Below are 21,827 nucleotides of genomic sequence, written 5' to 3'. Positions count from 1 at the left end.
CAATTATTTGAACAAGCCGTAAGTAAATTCCGTTGTTCTTTTGTACAGGGTCTAATTTGTTCCTCGGAAAGTAATTTGGTGCTTGTCAAAAAATTTCATTATGGCAAGATGTACATTGTGCAGTCGTTTGTTTTCTTGGGCAATTATAATATTTTCTGGTTTTTGTCATTAATTGTTTTACCTGTACTCAATCTCTTTTCCGACTCCACCCACCTTTCATAACACTTTAGGTGATTATGAGAAGTTTTTTGAGTGTCAGTATACTTCTAATAAGCCTCCGGTCAGTTTCCGCTTTGATCTGATAAACTTTTATTGAAACCTGCAATACTAAATATCTTCCAACAAAAACAGTTAACAGTAATGTCCTATTGAGAATACAATAGCCAATATATCTCAACTTTTCCACAATTCAGATCCAGGCGATAGTAAAATAGATTAGAAAATGACATTTTGTTCCATTCTGGATATTTCTCTAAATATAGTGTGAACGGCTCTTCAGCCATAATGCAATCACGATCCTTTGGATTAAGTTGTGTATGTCATGTAGCAGGACCTTTCAAAGAAAATGAACCGCTAACATCAGCCTAACTGGAGCTACAATTTTCTTGGTCTTCCAATGAATGATTGCAGTTACATATTGTGGCAGTATCCGTTTTTAAATTAAAATATCATGTATAATAATTTTATTTTATTGATCAATGTTCATTTATTTTGCGAATATCGCGTTTTTATAATATAATGAGGTGAAGGTAAATAACAGTCAAGAGTTGAGATTAATGAGAGTCTGCGAATGCAGGAAGACAATGCATGTAATGCGTCAATTCCTATATAGACTAAATTCTGTAAATTATGAAAAGAAATTGTAAGCTTTTGTGAACATTTCACACATTCACGGATATGAGGAAATTGCTTAGAATCGGGAAATCGGAGTGTGTCGAGAGTTGCAGTTTTTGAGTCTTGACACAAGGAAAGAATTTGTTTTTCCAAGTGAAAGGAGGTCACACGTGCCGACCAGCAGACGACAGGAGAAAATTCCAGAAGGAACAAGTTGAACAAAACTAAGAGACGGGAGGTCTTCAGGATCAGTCGGACAGATCAGTCTAAGGGATCAGTCAGAGCGAGACAGTCAATGGACAGTCAACGGACAGTCAAACTAGTATTCGATCGTGTGAGAACACTTTAAGTTCCATCAAAGAAAAGTCATCGTGATCTGAATGGAAGCTTCAGGTTATTGAGAAGTTCTAATATTCTATCTACGGAGATCGACGATTCGTCTATAGCATTTGGGAGTAAGCCAGACTCAATGCTTATCAACAGCACCCGTCCGTAAGAAGTATCAACTTGGCGATACTGGATTCAACACCGAGGTCATCAGGGAGCGTCAACTGGAAGAGAAAAGGTATGTGTTTCTCCTATTCAGGACTCAAATGCTCAATGCTCGATAGGCGATACTCGACTGGCAAAGTTTCCGAATATCCATAATCATATTCACAACACTTACATTCATCACCTTTTATCAAAGAGAAATACAACTGTTATTTAATTATTGAAGTCAATGTTTTATTACTAGAGTTCAATCCCCAATTGGTATGTGTCAACTTAGTAAACCTCTCGCATATGTATATGAGAACTTGCCCACTCATTCTAGATGGTGAGTGGAAGGCGCTCAGCATCACTCAATCTGCATCCCCAAATTAGGCACGAAGTGTGCTGGGTTGTCAATATTCTTGACCTTGACAAATTTCATCAGCTATATTTGTTGCGATTTCATGAATACCAGTTCCAGTATCTCTACACTTTGTTAGTTGTAATTCTTGTCCCTTAGAGTGTTCGCCTTTTTCACTGAGCTTAGGTTCGTCAGTTAGGGCTACGTCATTCGTAGCTACATTTTCCGTAATAGAGACAGGGTTTTTGATAAATACTTGCATTGTAATTTAGCACTGGCATCCGCTTCTTTTGAACATTTAGCTTTCCACTTCGTGTTTTTACATCCTGAAGTGTTGGAAAACATTTTTAGTTTATTAACATCATAAATAGAGTTATCACAATTCACAAAACGCAAAACTAATATTTATCACAAAACACAATCTAATTATATGCAGACGTCAACTGGATACACTTCTTACGATTAATGTTAGGTAACGACTGCAACCTGTCGCAGCACACAACAGGCAAGACAAGATGTGCAGACGCGCCAGCGCAGTCACCATATCGCCATTACAAGAACAAGAGTGATGTAAGCAATTGGCCGAGCCCAGATATCAATGCAACTAATCATGTGATAGTGATTGTGACTCAATGTCTCTAATTGTTCGGTTCTTTCAGTTTTATGTCCCATGCTTAGGCTAGGCTTAAGGAGACCGTGATGATGGGAAATGAATGAAATGTGGAGTGAAGAAAGTAAGAGGAAACGCTAGTACCCCGAGAAAACCCACGCATATGGTGTTTGTCCACCACAAAGTTCACTCGGCTGAAGTGGGACTTGAACCAAGGATCCCATGCATCAGAGGTGAACGCTGTACAACTGAGGCACAGAGGCCCCAACTGTTCGGTTCTGTCAAAACAGCGAAGCGGATCGCTTGTTGTCAGTTTCTTTACTGTACTTTTAAGCATTAGTTTTTTTTGTTGAACAAAAGTTATGACTTAACATATTCAAATTACTATTTAATTTGCATTCAAAATTATGTGAAAATTTAAATTTTTACCACATTATTTTTTATATATTTTTCTCATTTCGGCACCCCAATCAAAGTTGTATGTGTGCAACCGCACACGTCTCACATGCTCTGTAGAGCTCCCTCGTGGCTAAGCGGTTAGCGTACGCGCCTTTGGCGTGGGAGACCCGGGTTCGATTCCCGGCGGGAGCTCATGTGATTCGGATTCCACGTTAATCAGTAGGTCCACGTCTCATATAGCCTCGCTGCTGAAAGGGACGCTAAACTAAAACTCAACTCAACTCACATGCTCTGTATTTGTTCAATCAATTCGACTATTTAATTTGTGGTGGACAAACACCGTGTGCGTGGGTTTTCTCGGGGTTCTCCCGTTTCCTCCCACTTTCTTCATTCCCCCATTTCGTTCATTATTCATCATCACCGTCTCCTTTAGCCTAACCGGCATAACCGTGGGACGTAAAACTTAAAGATTTCATTTCATTTTTTCGACTATTTAAGGCATTGCAAAAATTAAATTTTTAAACTTTATTTCATTAATCCAGCTTCACAGAACTTTTATTCATGTGTGTACATTTTCAGACAAGCATTTCTAAATAATTATATTGATTTTTTCATTGTAAAGTAGCCAATAAATGAAAGACTAGTGTTCATTTCTTACCAGATGTCATTCCTTTCCAATTGCTAGAGCCTTCTAGTTGAATGATCGCTTGTTTTAATGCCCTCAGTCAACAAAACCATTGGAGACACGTTTGAAGTTAGTAGTCGTCGACACTCTATTAAGTGCGTTACAACAACACGAGAACAGCCAGACTCAAATGCAGAGAGAAATTAACTCAGGCCTACTGATAGACTGAAACGTTAACATCCAACAGTGTTGAAAGAATCCATGAAGAGTATCCCGGCAATATTTCAGTGATTGACAACAAAGCACTTCGGAATTCTATTCATCGTCCCTGGCGGATTTGACGGGATATTAACCCAGACGTCAAATCCATTTGATTTCTTCAATTTCCGTGAGGAAGTGTGAAAGTACAAAGAGAAGTCCATTAATTACTCTTCACGACAACAAACTCAACATGACCCAAGAATAACTGAGGCTAGTGCTCATCCATATTTTTTTTAAAGTTAAATCTCTTCTTTTCTCCTTCGTTTACCTTCCACCTAAACTAGTCTTGATTTTGTCAATTTCAATTAGTTGAGTTCTATTTATGCATAAACATAACTTTTTCATTATATTAGTTGCAGTTGAGTCATCAGTTCTCATTCCCTCTTACATCCCTTTGTCTGAGATTTATAATAAATAATTGATTAATTAGAGTTTAATATTTGAGTTAATAGAACCGATGACTCACAACGGCACAATACAACACATGACTGAGTTTCCATTAAGAAATAACTATTGCAACATCATGGTGGACTCAACGATTAACGTTGTCAGGGTCGTATTTTCTTACCTAGAGCCCTAACCTCAATACTAATAGCAAAGATTTTATCCCAAATCCTAAAGACCAGCTCCTGAGAGTATAAGTAAACTATTCAATAAACATGCGCGTGTTTTTTTCATACTAAGACACTTACTAGTTCTGGTAATAGTAATGCTATTATAATAGGCATCTTAATGATATATTAATTTTATTGATTTATTTGTTTATTTTAGCAGGACATGAAGCATCTGCTTTCAAAAATCTTGATCTGTATGAGTTTGAAGATATATTTAGGAAGTGCTGAATTTTTAAGTGTTACTTCATCAGAGAGTGTTAGACGTTACGTTTCATTAAAACAGCTAATTCACTCTGACTTTACAATTCAAGATTGTATAGTATTCTTCAACAGAAGGAACAACTCTTACGAAGATAAGGATGTACAAATTTTTCTTAAGAATTTAATGTTTCCCATGTATTTAATCGTTAGTGATTCACTCTCAGAAAATGATACCAAACATTTACTAGTTGAATCAATGAATCAAAATTGTACAAAGTTCATAATAAGCACAAATGATGTATGCGGATCATTCACTGATATTTTCAAAGCTTCTGAAGAAACAACTCAAAGGAAAGTGAGAACATTTATAATTGTGTCAAGAGGAAATGATACATCCTTTGCAAACTATAAAAATTGCGAATGTATGCGTTTCTTCCCTTTTACATATATTTACATTATGTCTGATGAATCGCAGATACAGAGCCTTTGTCACTCCTGTTTGATAACTCATACACTTGGAGAGGATTTGATGCCAAAAGAGTTTCAAGAAGTAAATCAATCTGTGTTAAGGGCAAACATTAATATTCACGAGAAACTTTTCAGGAGGTCGAGTGGTATATCTCTAACAGTGCCATTTTATCCCAGTCACCCATGGACCATAGTTACTGGAAGCACGTATGACGGCATTGATTATAGAGTACTTAGTTATTTCTTCCGTCAGTATAACTTCACGCCTGTTGTAGAAGTCGTTGAGACATGGGGAGAATTCTCAGACAATGAATATTCTGGAACATTGTTGGGAAGCCTAAAATCTATGAAGTATCACTTAGGTACTCCTACTGCTTATCTTACTTATGATAGATACAGATATTATGACTATTCCAGTGCACATGGTCAATCAGATCTTAAATTTCTTACACCTGAAATAAAAGTAAGACAGAACTTGTGGTCAATATTTTCTCCATTCTCCGTTCAATTATGGTTGTCGGTAGTTGCACTTGTAATACTAAATTCATTTGTATTGAATTTATTTTCTGTTCTTCATTATTTCATTACCAAGAACTTTAAACGAGATCCCTATCTTCAGTACAGTTATTCTCTTTTGCAATCGATAAGTGTAATGATTGGATTTTCTATTTCAAATGTACAATATGATGTTTTACGACATTTAATTGTTTGGATGTTTGTGACGTCAACTCTTCTGGTAACAGCCTACAATTCTAATCTTGTGTCATTTCTTACGTTACCAATTTATGATCCTCCAATCGATAGTTTGGAAGAACTTGCTGAAAGTGGTCTCAAGTGGGGAACTGAATATAATTACTGGACAAGTATATTTGGTGAGTCAACCAATCCTTACGTTCAAAAATTAGCCACACGACGACTTTTAGTGAAAGACACTGAAGAATTAAGAAATGCAATAACAAAAAGTCAAATTGCAATTCCAGTCGACTGTTTCTTTGACAAATTTGTTAGTGGAGTTGAATTTTTAGAAAGTGTTATCGCGAAGGGGTTGCACCTAATGGATGACAGTATGTCAACACTTAGTTTTGCAACTATATTTCATAAAGTATCACCTTTGATAGAAGTATTTAATCCATTTGTAATAAGAATTACAGAGTCCGGTATAATGTATAACTGGGCCTATGAATTAGGTGACACAATGTCTTTCGATTCTTTTATTGAGAAGGGCGAATCAGTTGATGCATTTACGTTCAAAGACATTGGTGGTTCCTTTATTTTGTTATCAATAGGGTTAACTGGAGCACTTGTGGTTTTCATCACGGAACATTTGCTTAAAATATTCATAACCATTAAGGATTTCCGAATTTAAGAAAATTTAATTTTCTATATAAATCTGTCCATGTTTCCAATCCACTTGAGATATTTTCCATACAGTGTAGGGTCCAGTAACTGTTTCTATGGTATTCGAAGCTGTAAGAATATATTGATTTTTTTAACATCATGTATTTCTTCTTTCTAATTTTAACTTTGGAAAACTAAACAGTTGCAATATTTGTGAAACTATTACTTAAGAAACAATATATATATATATATATATATATATATATATATATATATATATATATATATATATATTCTAATATTATTTGATACTTCTAGGTATCCAAATACATTTCATACCTCCCTCTTTTGTTTAATGTCCTTAGATTAATTCTTGATGGATGCTAAATATCCATTGTTATCTTTCATCCATAAGGAAATTGAGAACGTGAATTTAAAAAACAGTGAGATTCATTTTACAATATTGTAGCAACGAACTTTAAATACAAAGATATTGTTAACCACTATTTAGTATTACTTTCTGATTTTAAGATTTTACACATAGCTTAAAATACAGAACTTACGTGTTGGAAGTAAACACAACAAAGCGATCAAAAATTGTTATCATATGGTTACCATCTAATATTGTAGTAGGAAATGTTGTTTCAGTGTAATTTAATTGTAAAGTGGTACTATAAGTAATAAAAATCACATCCTACAGGAAATGGTTTATAAAAGCATTTAAATATGAAAGTAAATGAATATAACTAAGTACAAATTATAATACTAAATTTATCCTTTATAACAAATCAGTCAGGACACTCTTAGTACGGTATTTTGAAAATAAAGTGTTAGTGTTATACCAGTTAAACGTGGAATCATATTCCAAGCTTTATTATTCAAATTTCTACTTCCATTAGTATTTAGAAATGCAAATACATTATAGTTTGCCTTAGACATTGGATTACATGCCAAGTTCAATTTGAATGTAGCAAACCATACTAAAATGTACTATATGATAAAGTGTAAGTAAATTAATTGCATTCTATAAGTGAGTAAGAATAGGAAAATGAACTTTCTCATTTACATCAAATCAATTTCTACTGCTGTTTGAACATTATTTTCTGAAATGAGACATTAATATCTTGTATCAGCATAATGATAAATTTCATTCTGCTCTATATTACACACATGTATATATTATTTAGTTTACCCTAAGAATCGAATTACATGCAAACTCGATTTCAATATTAGTAAATAGTATAATTTTGTATGTGACAAAAAATAAGTTTTATTGTAAGTTTGGTCTCCTTAGTATTGGTAAATGATTACTCATTCAATCATTTAGCAATCAAGTTCTCTTTTGTCTATTTTTAACCAACTTTTTAAAATAGGAAGGCATTCTCAATTCGACTCGTTTATACGAGGATGATTCAAATAAAAACCTGAGAAGTGCTATAAAATGCCAAAAAGTTGTGTGATGAAATTGGTATTTGCCAGTAGTGTTCCTTGAGTCTCAAAAAAATGACAGACAAGTGGCACAGGGACCTACAATACAGGAGACGGCAACAGCATTAGTACTAAAATGACCTCGCCACTAGCAACATGCATCGCATTAGAGCAGTGACCTGTGATACGTTTTTTTTTTTAGTTTCTTTGTTTGTTTTTTCAGTAGTAGTGAAGGTATCAAACCTGTTAAACTTTATCGCAGCATGACAGTAACTTGGGGTGATTCGTATTTGCCCCTGCAGCAAGTGTACGAGCGGTGTAGAAAGTTTAAAAACAGCATAACGTTTGTGAGGATGCCCAAGACCGGAGCAAGTTAACCGTGTAGTGACAGCCGAAGACAGTGCTTCAATTGGAAAAACTTACAATTGATAACAGGCCTATTTCTCTGTAGGAAATGGCCACCAGTTTGAACATTAGTGTTCGTTCAACACACAATATTGTCCATAACGTGCTGGAGTTGAATAAAGTGTCTGCAGAATGGGCTTCGACACCTGAATTGAAAGTAAGTTGTGTCGTGGCTTTTAAGTACTGTTGCGTCGTTTCTACGTGGAAAATGATTCATTCCTAGAGATAATCGTTACAGGTGATGAGACCATCTACACCCAGAAGCAAAAACAAAAATATTAAGCAAAGAATGGCGCCATATCTCATCACTGAAAACTAAAACATTCCGCACTCAACCATCTGTGAAGATGTCAAAGCATGCAAAGGGGGTCATTTCGGAACACTATTTGAAAAGGGACAACAGTCCAGTAACCAACTTCTGATTCATATCTGCTTACGATCCAACTTCGCCCGGCGTTTTGGGGTAAACGACGAGTACTTCTAACTTAAGATGCATTGTTATAGCATACAACGTTCGACCACGTACTGCCCATTTGACGGTTGAGACTACCCAGGATTTGAAATTTGAATGTCTGCCACAACTCATCTTATTCATTAGATCTCGCCATTGAGACTTTCATGTGTTTGGACTGCTCAAAGAACCAGTGGGAGGCAAGCGTTTCAGAACTGAAGAAGAAGTGAAAACTGCGATGCACGAGTTGCTACAGCCACTTCCAAAAGACTTTTTTATACGTAGTATCTTTAGACTTCCGAAGCTTTGGAATACTTGCATTGAACGTCAGGGAGACTACATTGGAAATAATAAGTATTTTTTTAAATGTTATAATATTTATAACATCTTTAAGGTTTTCATTTGAATCACCTTTGTATATATAACGTGAGCAATGTGAGAAGTTTCCGACCTTGCAAGGAGATGATGGCATTAATAAAATGTTGCTAAGTTATTTTGATATACATATCTTAATAATATAAGCCCATAACGTAAGTGGTGTGTCACGTTTATTCGACGAATAATTTTGTTTATATTGCTTTTTAAAGTAGACGTGTTATATATATTTCATTTAAATAAATCAACTAGAATAGAACAGAATTGTTTGTTTAGGACAGTTTATAGCCAACTCATACACTAGACTCTCGCTAATCCTGCAATTCCTTGCACATATGGGTGCCGGATTAGCGGAACTGCCGATTATTGAGTGTTTGACATACCTTCCGTTTTCCCAACTCACTATCCATTTGTGTTGAGTACTATCGAATAACCTCTTCTTTCTTTTTGATGTCATAAATAGTTGCTCATCCGACATTCAACTCAGCAGTAATGGCTTTCTGCGAAGAACCTCGATTTAACTTATATAAAATTTCGAGTTTCTGCTTCAGGTCTAGCCTAATGTGTTTCCTTTTAGAAGACCTGATTACGAAGTGTAAAGAATGCTACAATTTTAAATACGTACAGTATTTAAAGCATTGTTTAACTAAGAATTGTTGCGCATGCGCACGATAATTCATTGTGCATGTGTTTTTGGTTGGATGTGCGCAGGATTGTTGAGGGCCGGATTAGCGAGAGTCTAGTGTATTTACTTAAATTTGGTAAAGCTTTGTATTCTGCTCTTATATTTTCAACAGTTAGGAAATGGGTGGCTGAATTGAAAGACATCCGTATTTTTCTTGAAGTTGAGCCACGTGAAGGGCATCCGGAAATTGCGATAACGATTAAACCATCCAGAAAGTTGTTAATTTGGTATCGGATGATCAGTACTTAAAGGCGTATGAAATAACTAATAAGAAAAATGTTTCGTCAGCTCTACTTGTTACTTTTTTTTTCTTTTTGCAACTTCTTATTTTCTTCCCTGCGTCAGACAAAGATTCCTGGCGTCGTCGTGTCTCAAAACTGAACTTGAGAACATTGTAGAAACGTATACGAAACTCTTTTTCAATACAATGGTCGACCATCTTGCCAGAGAACGGTTTTGAGACATTGAAAATTTGAAAATCGCCACAGTGCAAAATAGACTGGAAGTGTGCTGCTGAGTGTTGCTGGGCTATTCTGCTATTGCAAAAGTTGTTAACAAAAGTAGAAATCTAAAATAGTATTTTAAAGTATGTTTATAGAAATTGAATCTCTGAAATTGCTTAACTCTGTACTCACAAAAATTTAACCATATCACAACGAAAGACTTTTAAAACATATTTAAAGTTCTACAGCTATTTTACCAAACTTACACTGCAGATTTTGTACTGCGTTGACACAAACCGTTACGGAATGGAGCCCATGGTATATCCAATTCCAAAACAACCTAGAGCAAGGGACTATATAAATTTTGAACAGGAAGTAGTACATATAAAGTTCTTAAACCAAGTTTTAACTTTTTCATTTTCATATTTTTAACCAGGGAAGGACGACTGGACTTTTTCTGTGGCATGAAATGTTGCTAGATAAAGAATGAAGGTTATGCTTTAGCATAGGAGATCTATGTTCGATTCTCGGTGGGAGCTCATGTGCTTCGGACTCCAAGTTAAGCTACAGGTCACCGTATCATATAATCTTGTTGCTGAACTGACGCTGAACTCATACTGAATCCAATTCATAAAAAAAAAACTTGCGTATTGCAATCAGATGCTTTAAGCATTTAGAGGACATACAGAAAAACTGCGTGCCTAATAGCAGCATCTGGTGATTAAATCAAATTTTAATAGGGATTCAATTCAAGTGACAGGATCATTTCTAGAGACATGTTTGCCATTGAGTTGAGTTTAGTGGTGATGTAGTACTGCAATTGTGGGTTTTCTCCTGGTTTTCCAGTTCTCTGAAACTTTACTATTTTATCACTTTCATCGGACATCAGTCACTTACAATGAGCATCATCTTTTATACATTTTCAATGTGCTTGGAACGTAGAAACTAAAGGTTTCATTTATTTTTTCCATTTCCTGCTTATTCCTATTGTTTTAGCATGCCATTATTAATTATTACATCAGTAACACTGTGTGTGTGTAAACAAAAAATTCTCTTTTACCTCTTTATGTTATTACTTCAAGATAATGAAATGACTATTATGTGTTACCTTCGTTCGTTTATTTACCATGTACTACCTTCCAGATTTCTGTGTTTGGTTTCAGTGTCGGACTGGACAGGGTGGTGAGGCGGAGATTTCCGCCTTATGGCGCCCTTTTGTCACAACAAAATAGGCTCAGTTATATTGAACTAAAGAAATTTTTTGTTAATATTTCTGTTATTGTCTTTATAATAAATATAATTTCAGAGAGTTATTGTATTGACGAGATCAGTGTATTGTCTGCATCGTAAGAACAACAACAGTAAGTAAATTTAACTTTTAGACAGGTATTTGAATCTTATATTGAAAATAAGGCTTTTATATAAAAGCCCAAAATGTATTTATATTCTAATTTAAAATATTATATGCAATGCACACGTGGTGCGATTTTTGGTAAATTCTGAAATTTATTAATTTGGGAAAGGACAGTTTAAGTTTGTGTGCTACTTCACTTATAATGTACAGCTATGCTGTCAATGTTAAATTCGTATCTGATTGCATCAACAGTAACATTTTAGGACTAAACATTTTGTAACGTGCCAATCTAATATGCCACTAAAAATCTCAGGTATTGTAAAACATAACATAAAGTAAGTGGACAGTGAGTGTCAAAATCTATGAACAATTTCATTAAAATTTTATCAACAAAATTTGATTTCAAAAAACAAAGTGCCATTTTTTATTTTATTTATTTATTTTTTGTAACCAACGTTCCTCTCTGTTAAGGTCTTCAAGTGTAAATAAACCGATGAAACAGAGTTTTTCTTGGTTTTTGTTTATAAATTGAATAATACAGCACCTTGTAGTCAATGATTGGGTTAAATTAATATAAGTTTTGTATAGCTATAAATGTACATGCTTTTAAAAATGCAAACAGTTGTCAACATAGGCCTGCGCACGTGGAGGCGAGTGGGGGCGTTTGCTCCACCTAATGTTTTGGCATTTCGTTTTTTTTTCGAATTTTTAAAATAATTTTCTCAGCTAATAAGGATTATATTTCACAAAGACAGGCCCTGAAAGACGTCTGTAATCATCGCTATACAAATTAACACTTTGTACTTTGCAATACTCGACCAAAATTTCCCGATTTAATTATATTTCAGTCTTTCTTCTGTTTGTTTCCTCCCAGAAGTATATTATCACACACACACATACATACACCTAACACCTATCTGTAGGCGCCGACTTTAAATGGGGGGAGAAGTTTTTCTGTTCCTTCAATAGCACAAAAGCTCAAAACATCTTAAACGATTACTAATGCTGTGAAATTTAACGTAGTCATACAATTGTACATAATGGTACTTTTTCCCGTCTGTTTGTACTGGGATAGGTAGGCTACTGGTAATTTATGTATACTACATTCATATTTTTGTTGCTAGTAATTATATTATTCTGTGTTATGCAACATTTACGGTATTTCGTCCTAGTCGTTTTCTGTGTAACTGTGTATGCTCAATGTTGTTAGTAAACTAAAACGCCATTTTAAAAGCAAAAATGTTTACATTAATTTGTCCATGAGGCGCCCCTCTAACTTTCCATCTCCGCTAGCTCTGACAAATTCATTCCCACCGTTTGGTTTTAAATTGTACCCTTAACAGATTGAAACACACATTGTTCCAACGGACGAGGGACTGACAGGCCCTTTTCTTTAGTTGTATGAAAGTATTCTAACCTCTTTCCCCTCTTATGACATGCATAAGTAACAATAAAATATCAGTAAGATCAACCAATTTCCTCTCGTCAACCTCCGTGGCACAGGAGCTAAAATTTGACTTAACTCTTAGTTTACCAATAGAACATACTGTATGTCTCCCATGAATCGAATTTAAACATAGTTTGTTTGAAATTCCAAAACACCAGTGATATATAGCGAGTCAATCTAATAAGTAGATCACAAATGTAAGTATAAATATATCATCACAGTGGCATAAATTGGTAGAATAAGGAGAGGCATCGAGAGTTTCAATATTGTACTTAGGAGCCTCGAATGCTACTGTTTATGACATGTATTTTCCAGCAAATGGAATCTGAGTTACAATGAATAGGAAAACATGACTTTATTGTTTCGAAAATTAAAAAAAAAAACATTAGAAAAGTATCACATCCAATAAGATTGGTAGTTTTCAATGGGTATAAAAATATATAAAGCAGTTTACTGAAATTGATTTTTCAAATCATTCCGTAAAGATGAAAAATTGTTAAAATTTGGTATGTTGCTTAAATTGGCTTACTTGTGAAAACTTATTAAAATTTTAATTTGAGATTTATTTTGATTCCATTATATTACAACATATCTTTAAATAGGCGCAATTACAAACGTTATTAAAATTACAGAATTTTAAGAAGTGTTGTGAACTTAGTTGTCTTACCCTATCTCCATAACAGTTTGAATTTTGAAATTGCTATAAACAGCTTTATAATCTTTACACTTATTGTAAATCTTTTGTGTAATTAAATGAGATAGTTATTTATTCAAGGTTTCGAAATATAGGGACGGTCCCGTGTTCAATTTCCGTTGGGGACACTGAGTCGAAACAGTGTACTAGCTTTTTCAGGCCAGCCATCTTGAGTAAGGTTTTCCCTGGGTTTCCCCCATTCACACCAGGTGAATACGAGGATAGTACCTAACATAATGACCCCAGACCGCTTCCTTCCTTCCCCAACCCTTTCTTCATTTGCTTTCATCGAATAGTGTAGTCGCGGATGGACGTCATCTCTCATATACGTGACGGACTAAATGGCCCTAGATGCTGGCAGTCTAGAAATTTAGTTCCTAATCCCTAATCCTAAATGGATGTAGAAAAGAAGTAAATTTTCAATCTGTTCTAACTTTACTCCTATTGAATGGAAATCAGTCATATCATGACAATAGTATTAGATACTAAAGTATACTTTTGAAGCGCTGTCTGTCATTAAAGTAAATGTTCACCTATTTTTTGAGTCTGGCATTCCTGCGCTCTGGCCATGGAGAATATGAGAATTAAATCAATCAAATTTGTAGTGAAGGCGCAAGAAGAAAAGCCTAATCTGAATAAACATTCAAGAGGGATACAAGCTATGAATACGAATAGTGCATAAAGTAAATTAAAGACGACACCGAAAGGGAATTCTAGAAACAGCTGGTAAACGGAGAAAAAGACTAGAAATTGTCGAAGTGGGAACATAAAATACAAATGTGAACAAATATACCAATAATATACCAACAGCTTAACAAGCAATAACTTTGATATAGTTATTAAGGTTCTAGATTATAAATCCAAATAATATCAGTTCGAATCCACTCCATGGAGACCTTTTTTTTTGTTAATAATGCATACAACATATGAGAGGTGGTAAAAGAGATATATTACACGTTTAATATGTTAAGTAAAACGAGGTAAAAGTTCCAGTGACATTTATTAGAGAAGCAGAACAATGTAAACGAGCAAGCACGTATGGCTAATCAGAGTTATTTATCAGAGGGTAGTGATCGAAAAAACGAAATTTTCTTAAATGTAGCACATGTGAGTCTCTACAATATTTCTTGAGAAATGTGCATATTGCAGAACTCATCATGCCAGAAAAATTTCTATGCATTTTGCCGGTCATTACAATGTGAGAGTAAAACCAGTCACAGTTTGAAAGTTTCTCTCTTTCTCTCTCTCTATCTATCTATCTACATATATATATATATATATATATATATATATATATATATATATATATATATATATATATATATATATATATATATATATATATATATATATATATATATATATATATATATATATTTGGTCTAGGAATTAATTCGTGCGGTTGGTACGCACACATTGAAGCTGTAGTACAAACACAAAATACATAAATACCTTAAGAAAAATATTGTCCATCGCTAGCCACCACTTTCGCCCATCTGTCAGGCAATGTACGGATTCCGTGGCGAAAGAAGTCCTCACGATAACTTCTGAAGAAGTAAACCGCTGTCCAATCAAATCGTTGTTCATGCAATCGAACAAGTAGTAGTCCGAAGGAGCAACGTCTGGTGAATACGGCGGGTGGGGTAAAACTTCCCATCCGACATTTTCTAAATAAGTTTTGACCGGTTTTGCGACATGTGGGCGAGCGTTATCATGTTGAACAATAAGTTTATCATGTCTGTTCTCCCATTCTGGTCGTGTTCTGGCCAGAGCTTACTTCGAACGCATTAATTGTCGTCGATAACGTTCTCCATTCATAGTTTCACCCGGTTGCAGCAGCTCATAGTACACCACACCTTTCATATCCCACCATATGCACAGCATAACCTTTGCACAGTGAATATCTCGTTTTGGTTGTGATGGACCTGGTTCACCTGGTTTCACCCAGGCCTTTTTTTCGTTTAGGGTTCTCGTAATGGATCCACTTCTCATCACCCGTAGTAATTCGATGCAGAAACCCCTTTCTGCTCTGTCGTTGAAGGAGCAATTCGCAAATGGTTTTTCGTCTTTCAACGTCTCTGTCTTTCAATTCATGTGGAACCCAATGTGACATCTTTCGAATCATTCCCATGGCTTTCAAGCGTTTGGAGACTGTTGTTTGATCAACGCCTAATGCTGCTGCAAGTTGTTCCTGCGTTTGACACGAATCCTGCTCGAGCAATGCTGTCAATTCTTCGTCTTGAAATTTTTTTGGCTGTCCAGCTCGCTCTTGGTCTGCCAAGCCGAAATCACCACTTCTAAACCGTGCAAACCACTTCTGACACGTTCGCTCAGCTAGAGCATGGTCACCATACACTTCCACCAAAATACGATGACTTTCAGTCGCACTTTTCTGCATGTTAAAGTAATGTAGCAGGACACCCCGCAAAAACACTTTATCAGGCACAAATTGCGCCATGTTCACTTAACTACAAACTGGTGTTGTTGACGCTTTAATCCACTGCCCTATACTACGAACGATACGCGATGACAGGGGTTTGCAACACATGTGTGGATACACGGAACTGTGGGACGCTCCGTTCGTTGCGCCATCTCTTGTCCACCCGCACGAATTAATTCCTAGACCAAATATATTCAAGTTGTTGCTATGGAAATAACTATTTAGTCTTTGGTAAAGAAGGCAATTGTACACTTCTGCACACTTGTATTTTTGTTTACAAAATTCTGATTCTTGGATTACCTATACGCTTTATAATCGTAATTCTTAATTGATCTGTAAAACATCTTCCGAATATTAAGTAACTTTGTCTTCCATTTAAATCAATTTTGCTACTGATTCACAGATTCTCTTGAACACAAGCTATTGAGCCAAAATAATAACTGTACTGTAGTGGTTTGTAGCAGTAAATTTTGTTGGTTGAAAAATTGTTTGTAATGTTAATTACATTAGCTTCTGCAGTCGTTAACAGCAGTTTATCATCTTCATATTTCTTCGACGTGAGTGTTGTGTTAGATATGTGAAATATTCTTTTAGTTGGTATTAAATTGGGAAAAATATTTAAGGTTACTCTTAAAATGCTATCTCAGCAATTAAGTTTGATTATCATCTTTCAAGCTCCTCTTACTTGTTGGATAATAAAAATCTCGAATCATGGGCATTTCCTGCCATTCCGTTGTGATTCTACGATCAAACATCAAGAACTATGAAGTCCAGAAGTCAGAGTTAGAAAACCCAGAATTAACACTTACAAAGGTAAAGTAGTTCCAACGGAGATTACAATGCTACTGAAGTTCCGAATTAAAATATGTAGGAACCTTATCTAGAATTTTCAATTTTTCATCTCAATCAAACATGCATCTATATCACAGACGTGAGATGATATCGATGTGATGGTGAAAGTACAGTGTGGTATGAATGTATCATAAAATCTGTAAGAGCAATATAAAGCAGAGATACCATTAATCCCTTTGTAGTGTCTACCCAATTACATAGTACATTTTACTTCCCTCTTCCTTAAATGGATATAATTAATATATATATATATATATATATATATATATATATATATATATATATATATATATATATATATATATATATATATATATATATATCAGGATTTTCTGACGGGGGTCCACCAATAACTACCAGTACATTTGCATCAGATTTAAATGTAAATGCCTATAGACACCTGTGGTGTGTACGAGGAATTGACAAACTATTATTTTTGCAAAGCTCCGCTTTCATTTAAACCCGAAGCGGAAACATGACAGTAAGTTTTCTGAAAATATTGCTATTTTCACTGCTAGCTTCTCACTTTAGATAGTGTATATTCACAATGGAGAGGGTGCACGTGTCCAGTGCACCCCCCTAAATCCGGCCCGTCTTTACACATAACGTACCTAAAAAGTAATTAAAACTGACGCGTATAGTGATTTTCATAGTATGAGTGGTGGAGTGCACATAGCAAAGAAATACTGATAAAACGCCTTTGTCACCGTAGCGCCTTGAGTTGTGAGTTTGGGGTGAATAAAGAACAAATGTTGCAAGTTTCAACATTCTAGCATTAAATATTATCTCTGTACAGGGCAGTGCCGTGGAAACTCAGCGCCCGGGGCGAGAGTATACGACGGCGCCCCCATACACATATTCCAAGCAATTTTTCCTATCTTTTTTCCTTTTTTCTCCCGAATTTGTCGCCCCCCTTACTTCGGCGCCCGGGGCTGCCGCCCCGCCCCCACGGCACGGCCCTGTATCTGTATACAATGTATTTCAAAAGAATTAGAAAAAAAAAACATTACATTTCTACTTTGTCTTTCTGGACAGTAACCATGTATTTTGATTTCTAAAACAAAATAAAAACTATTATTTTTTTTAAAATAATGCTTCAATTTCAATAGAACTAAATCCATGGGAACAACTAATATGTTGTAATAAATCTATATACCAAACGTTTGCATTACTTTTTCAAAAAGCTGAACATTTAGCATAATGAATTCCGTGAATTATTGGTAACTCCATACATACTATATACATATTTATTCAAAAAATATTGGAACAAGTCGCAGACAGTTGATGTGACTTTCAAATCACATACCTCAATTGAGTTTTCTTGGGCTAAAATCTTTCTCTTTATCATCAAGACTTGCTAACATTGGATTTTGCGTGCAAACTGAAGTGAAAAGATGAACATACCCTGCAACAGCAAAGGGAAACATAATCTTAACGTTCAATGTGGCTTTTAAATCACAAACCTCATTTCAATCAATTTTTCAAATACTATTTATTTTATCAAAATACAAATTACGAATTCGTGTTCTTTAGATACATACCTGCAACAGAAAATTTTCTTTCCTTCCGCTATTCGTTTATAACATCAATACAACGCAAGTGCAAATCACAATACTGCTGATCCCTCTGCACATAGGCAGAGATAGGAATTGGTTGCATAGGGGAAAGATCTTTTGCCTGCTGGGGGCACGGTTAATACAAATCAGAATTGAAGGATTTTATAAGTAGCATTTTTTTTTTTGCTAAAAAGTTGGGGGCAATGCCCCCTCCCCCCATAGCTTCGCCTATGGCAATGCATGGTGTAGGCTCTCCAACAAATGACACTCCACATGCGTCAATAGGTCCAGTAGAGGCGCTGACTCTTGAAAGCAAGTCCGTATGCTCAAGAATTCACGATGAACCGCAGCAAATTCACCCCTAACATCACGTGAAGTGCTGTGACGTAGTTTGTGACTTCAAATACACTATGGCTGGTACAGGGTTAAAACCGATTTACGGAGCTGCTCCATTATAAAAATTTCGGTTCGTGAAGAATCTGTAAATTCCATTTCTAGTAATTCGATTCTGCATGTGTACGTCACTGGCCCACGATGTGTTACATTAAGAATTTTAGTCCCTTTTAATACTCGCCACCGCCATGGTGGGTAACTGAATTTGTAAGATCATGACCATGTATTTTATAAATCAATTTGATAGTTAATTACATGTAGACTAAAAGCAGTGAATTTGTGTTACTATTCGGTTCAAAATCTCTTGTCGTCGCGAATTCTGTCGAGGAATTTGAAGCTTAAAATATACAAAACGATAATCATGCCTGTTGTTCTATATGGTTGCGAAACATGGTCCCTTACTCTGAGGGAAGAACATAGACTGAAAGTATTTGAGAACAAGATCCTGAGGCGAATATTCGGACCCAAGAGGAATGGGAATGGGGAATGGCGGAAACTTCATAACGAGGAACTATATAATTTATATGGTTCACCCTACATTGTTAGGGTCGTCAAGTCTAGGAGGCTTAGGTAGGCGGGTCATGTAGCTAGAATGGAAGAAAGTAGAAACGATTTCAAAGTCTTGACTGGAATACCAATCGGAAAACGACCATTAGGAAGACTTAGGCGCAGATGGGAGGACAATATTAAGATGGATCTCGCAGAGATTGGAATACAAAGTAGAAACTGGATGCAGTTAGCTAAGGATAGAAGTCAGTGGAGAGCTTTTGTGAACGCGGCATTGAATCTCCGGGTTCCATAGGCCATAGAGTTAGTTATTTATGCATATATATGATAAGGTTAGGTTAGGGTAGGTTAAATTGGTTTCATTTTTTTCTCAATTTGAGGTGATGCTAAACATGGAACTACTTGCATATGGCAGAGATCGGATATTAACGGAGCTTCACACTTTTCTTAAGTTCAAGGGCAAATGCATTACAAAGAGTTCTGAAAAATTGGTTCGGCTCCCCATTGATTTGTAACAAACAGAAAAAAACTTGACTGGTTGGCTGCTAATTCACCTTCACTCGCTACGCAGTAGAGTGTGAGTTGAGAAGTGAGTGTTGATTATAGAAAGCAAGATCGGGGAGAAAACTGTCAGCATTGAACGTTGGTCCAGACACCATGCATAGACGAAGGCACGTTTATTCTTTCTAAAAATAAAAACTCGATTCTCAACTCAGTAAGCAATACCTAGCGTGCGAAGGCGAGTTAGTGGCCAGGTTTTTTCCTTTGTTTATTACAACTTAATGGGATTTCACCGTTCCAGTCATCCGTAGCTTAGGGGTCCAGATTTAGAGAAAATTTCAAGAAAATGGTCGCATAAGTTTATGTTTTATTTTCCGTAGTTTAAATTATTTATTTTCATTTTTGATATACCTTATTAGAAATATGTAATATGACGCCAATTAATAACAAGTTTTTATTATTATTGATCAAGAACTTGGAGCTTTCAGTAGCGCGTGTTATTTAGAGGAAGAGGATTCGCAAGATATTACCCCAACTCCAACGATATAAGAAAAGTATCCAGGTACGATACTTTTCAATGGGTAGAAAGAACACAGGAAGGCTATAGATGCACCATTTGCTCCAAATTTGGTGCATTAAAAATGGAACAGACCTGATACCTCTGTCTGTATCATGAAAGTTGGGCGACAAAGCTGCAAAACCATGAGAAGAGTCGTTCGCATCTTCTTTCCAAAGCGGCAACTTTATCTTAAGGGGAAGTGTGGAAATGGAACAAGTAACAAGATGCGTCAATGAACAACTTGAAAAAAAACAAGCGTTGTCAAGAATTTGTTACGTTTGGTATATTACTCGTATTTGTTTAAGTCAGAAATACCACATACCACTTCTAACTGGCTGGATTTGATATCAACAGCTCCTTTTGTTGATGGAATTGGGGTGCTTGCTAGGAAAATTAAATCCAGTCTACGGTCGACAACAGATGTCTTAGAAGCTATCAGCTCTGCAGTAACGGAAATGCTTGGCGACAAAGTAAAGGTAAAATAGGATTTTGCAGTCATGGCTGATGAAAATACATATATTAACGGACTACAAAGACTTAGCTTGTGTGTGGGTCATATTAGTTCTCATCAAATCGAAGAGGCATTTTTATCTGCAGTGTAAGTGCAAACAACTAAAGCTGAAGACATCATTCAAGTGATAGTGGTGGAACTTCGTAAGGACGGGTTGTCCCCTAAAAATATTTCAGCAGTGTCTTTTGATGGAGTGCAAACTTTTCAGGCAATATCAATGTAGTTCAGTCGAGACTGAAAGAGTATCCTCCAAATTTACTCTTTGTACACTGCCGCAGTCATTTATTACAATTATGATTTATTCATAGTGTTGCCAGAGATAAAAATAGTGTTAAGTGCTATTAACAAGTTATATAGCATGTTCGAAAACAGTCAAAAAATTCTCAGCACTACAGGAAGTAGAGACGAATATTGACGGGAAGCCACATAAACTTCTTCAAGCTGTGGAAACAGGGTGGCTGTCCTTCGAGAGTAGTGTTCCAATTGTTCTTCATCATGCGTCTATATGCATTGCGTTGGAACATATACCATGCAGAAGCTGGGAACCACTCTTCTGACGTTGGGGGTCTTCTTTTGTTACTTAGGAAGAACTCAACAGTCTTTATACTTGTGCTGCTTTCCTCAATGCATGTCCTGTTAGCTGGTCTGAGCAAATCTCTCCAAAATTCAGCAGGAAATTTAACAGAAGGTATGACATTGATCCAAGACGTAGCTAAGACAGTTGCAGACATTGACCTAGGTGACAGGAAGAAAGAATCAAGACGAAATGTGCGGGAAGCCGAAGATAATAATGTTGCCATGGAAGCTGACTCTGTGGAGAAAGATCAGAGAGTAAGAAACCTTGCTTTCAAATACAAAAACTCCATCATTCAAAATATGAAAACAAGATTCTCTGCTGATTTCCAGGAACTAATGAATTTTTACACAATATTACTGGAAAACACAGAAAATCTTGATTTTAAGCGAATTGAAACACTGTATAAGACATGTGACAAACACATGAAAGAAGAATTTAAAATATACAGGAGATGTCCAGGAAATTTG

The 21,827-nt window shown here is 35.7% G+C and overlaps 1 long non-coding RNA gene across 1 annotated transcript in view; it reads left to right on the top strand.

Moving 5' to 3' along the window:
* LOC145663166 (uncharacterized) overlaps nt 1-21,827 on the top strand; it is a 663,151-nt gene that overhangs the window by 132,831 nt on the left and 508,493 nt on the right. The gene's annotated exons all lie outside the window — the stretch shown is intronic.

This window comes from Thermobia domestica, chromosome 10 (assembly GCF_964235325.1).
Source record: "Thermobia domestica chromosome 10, izTheDome1.hap1.1, whole genome shotgun sequence".
Classification (NCBI taxonomy): domain Eukaryota; kingdom Metazoa; phylum Arthropoda; class Insecta; order Zygentoma; family Lepismatidae; genus Thermobia; species Thermobia domestica.
This window is presented reverse-complemented; position numbering and strand designations above follow the sequence as displayed.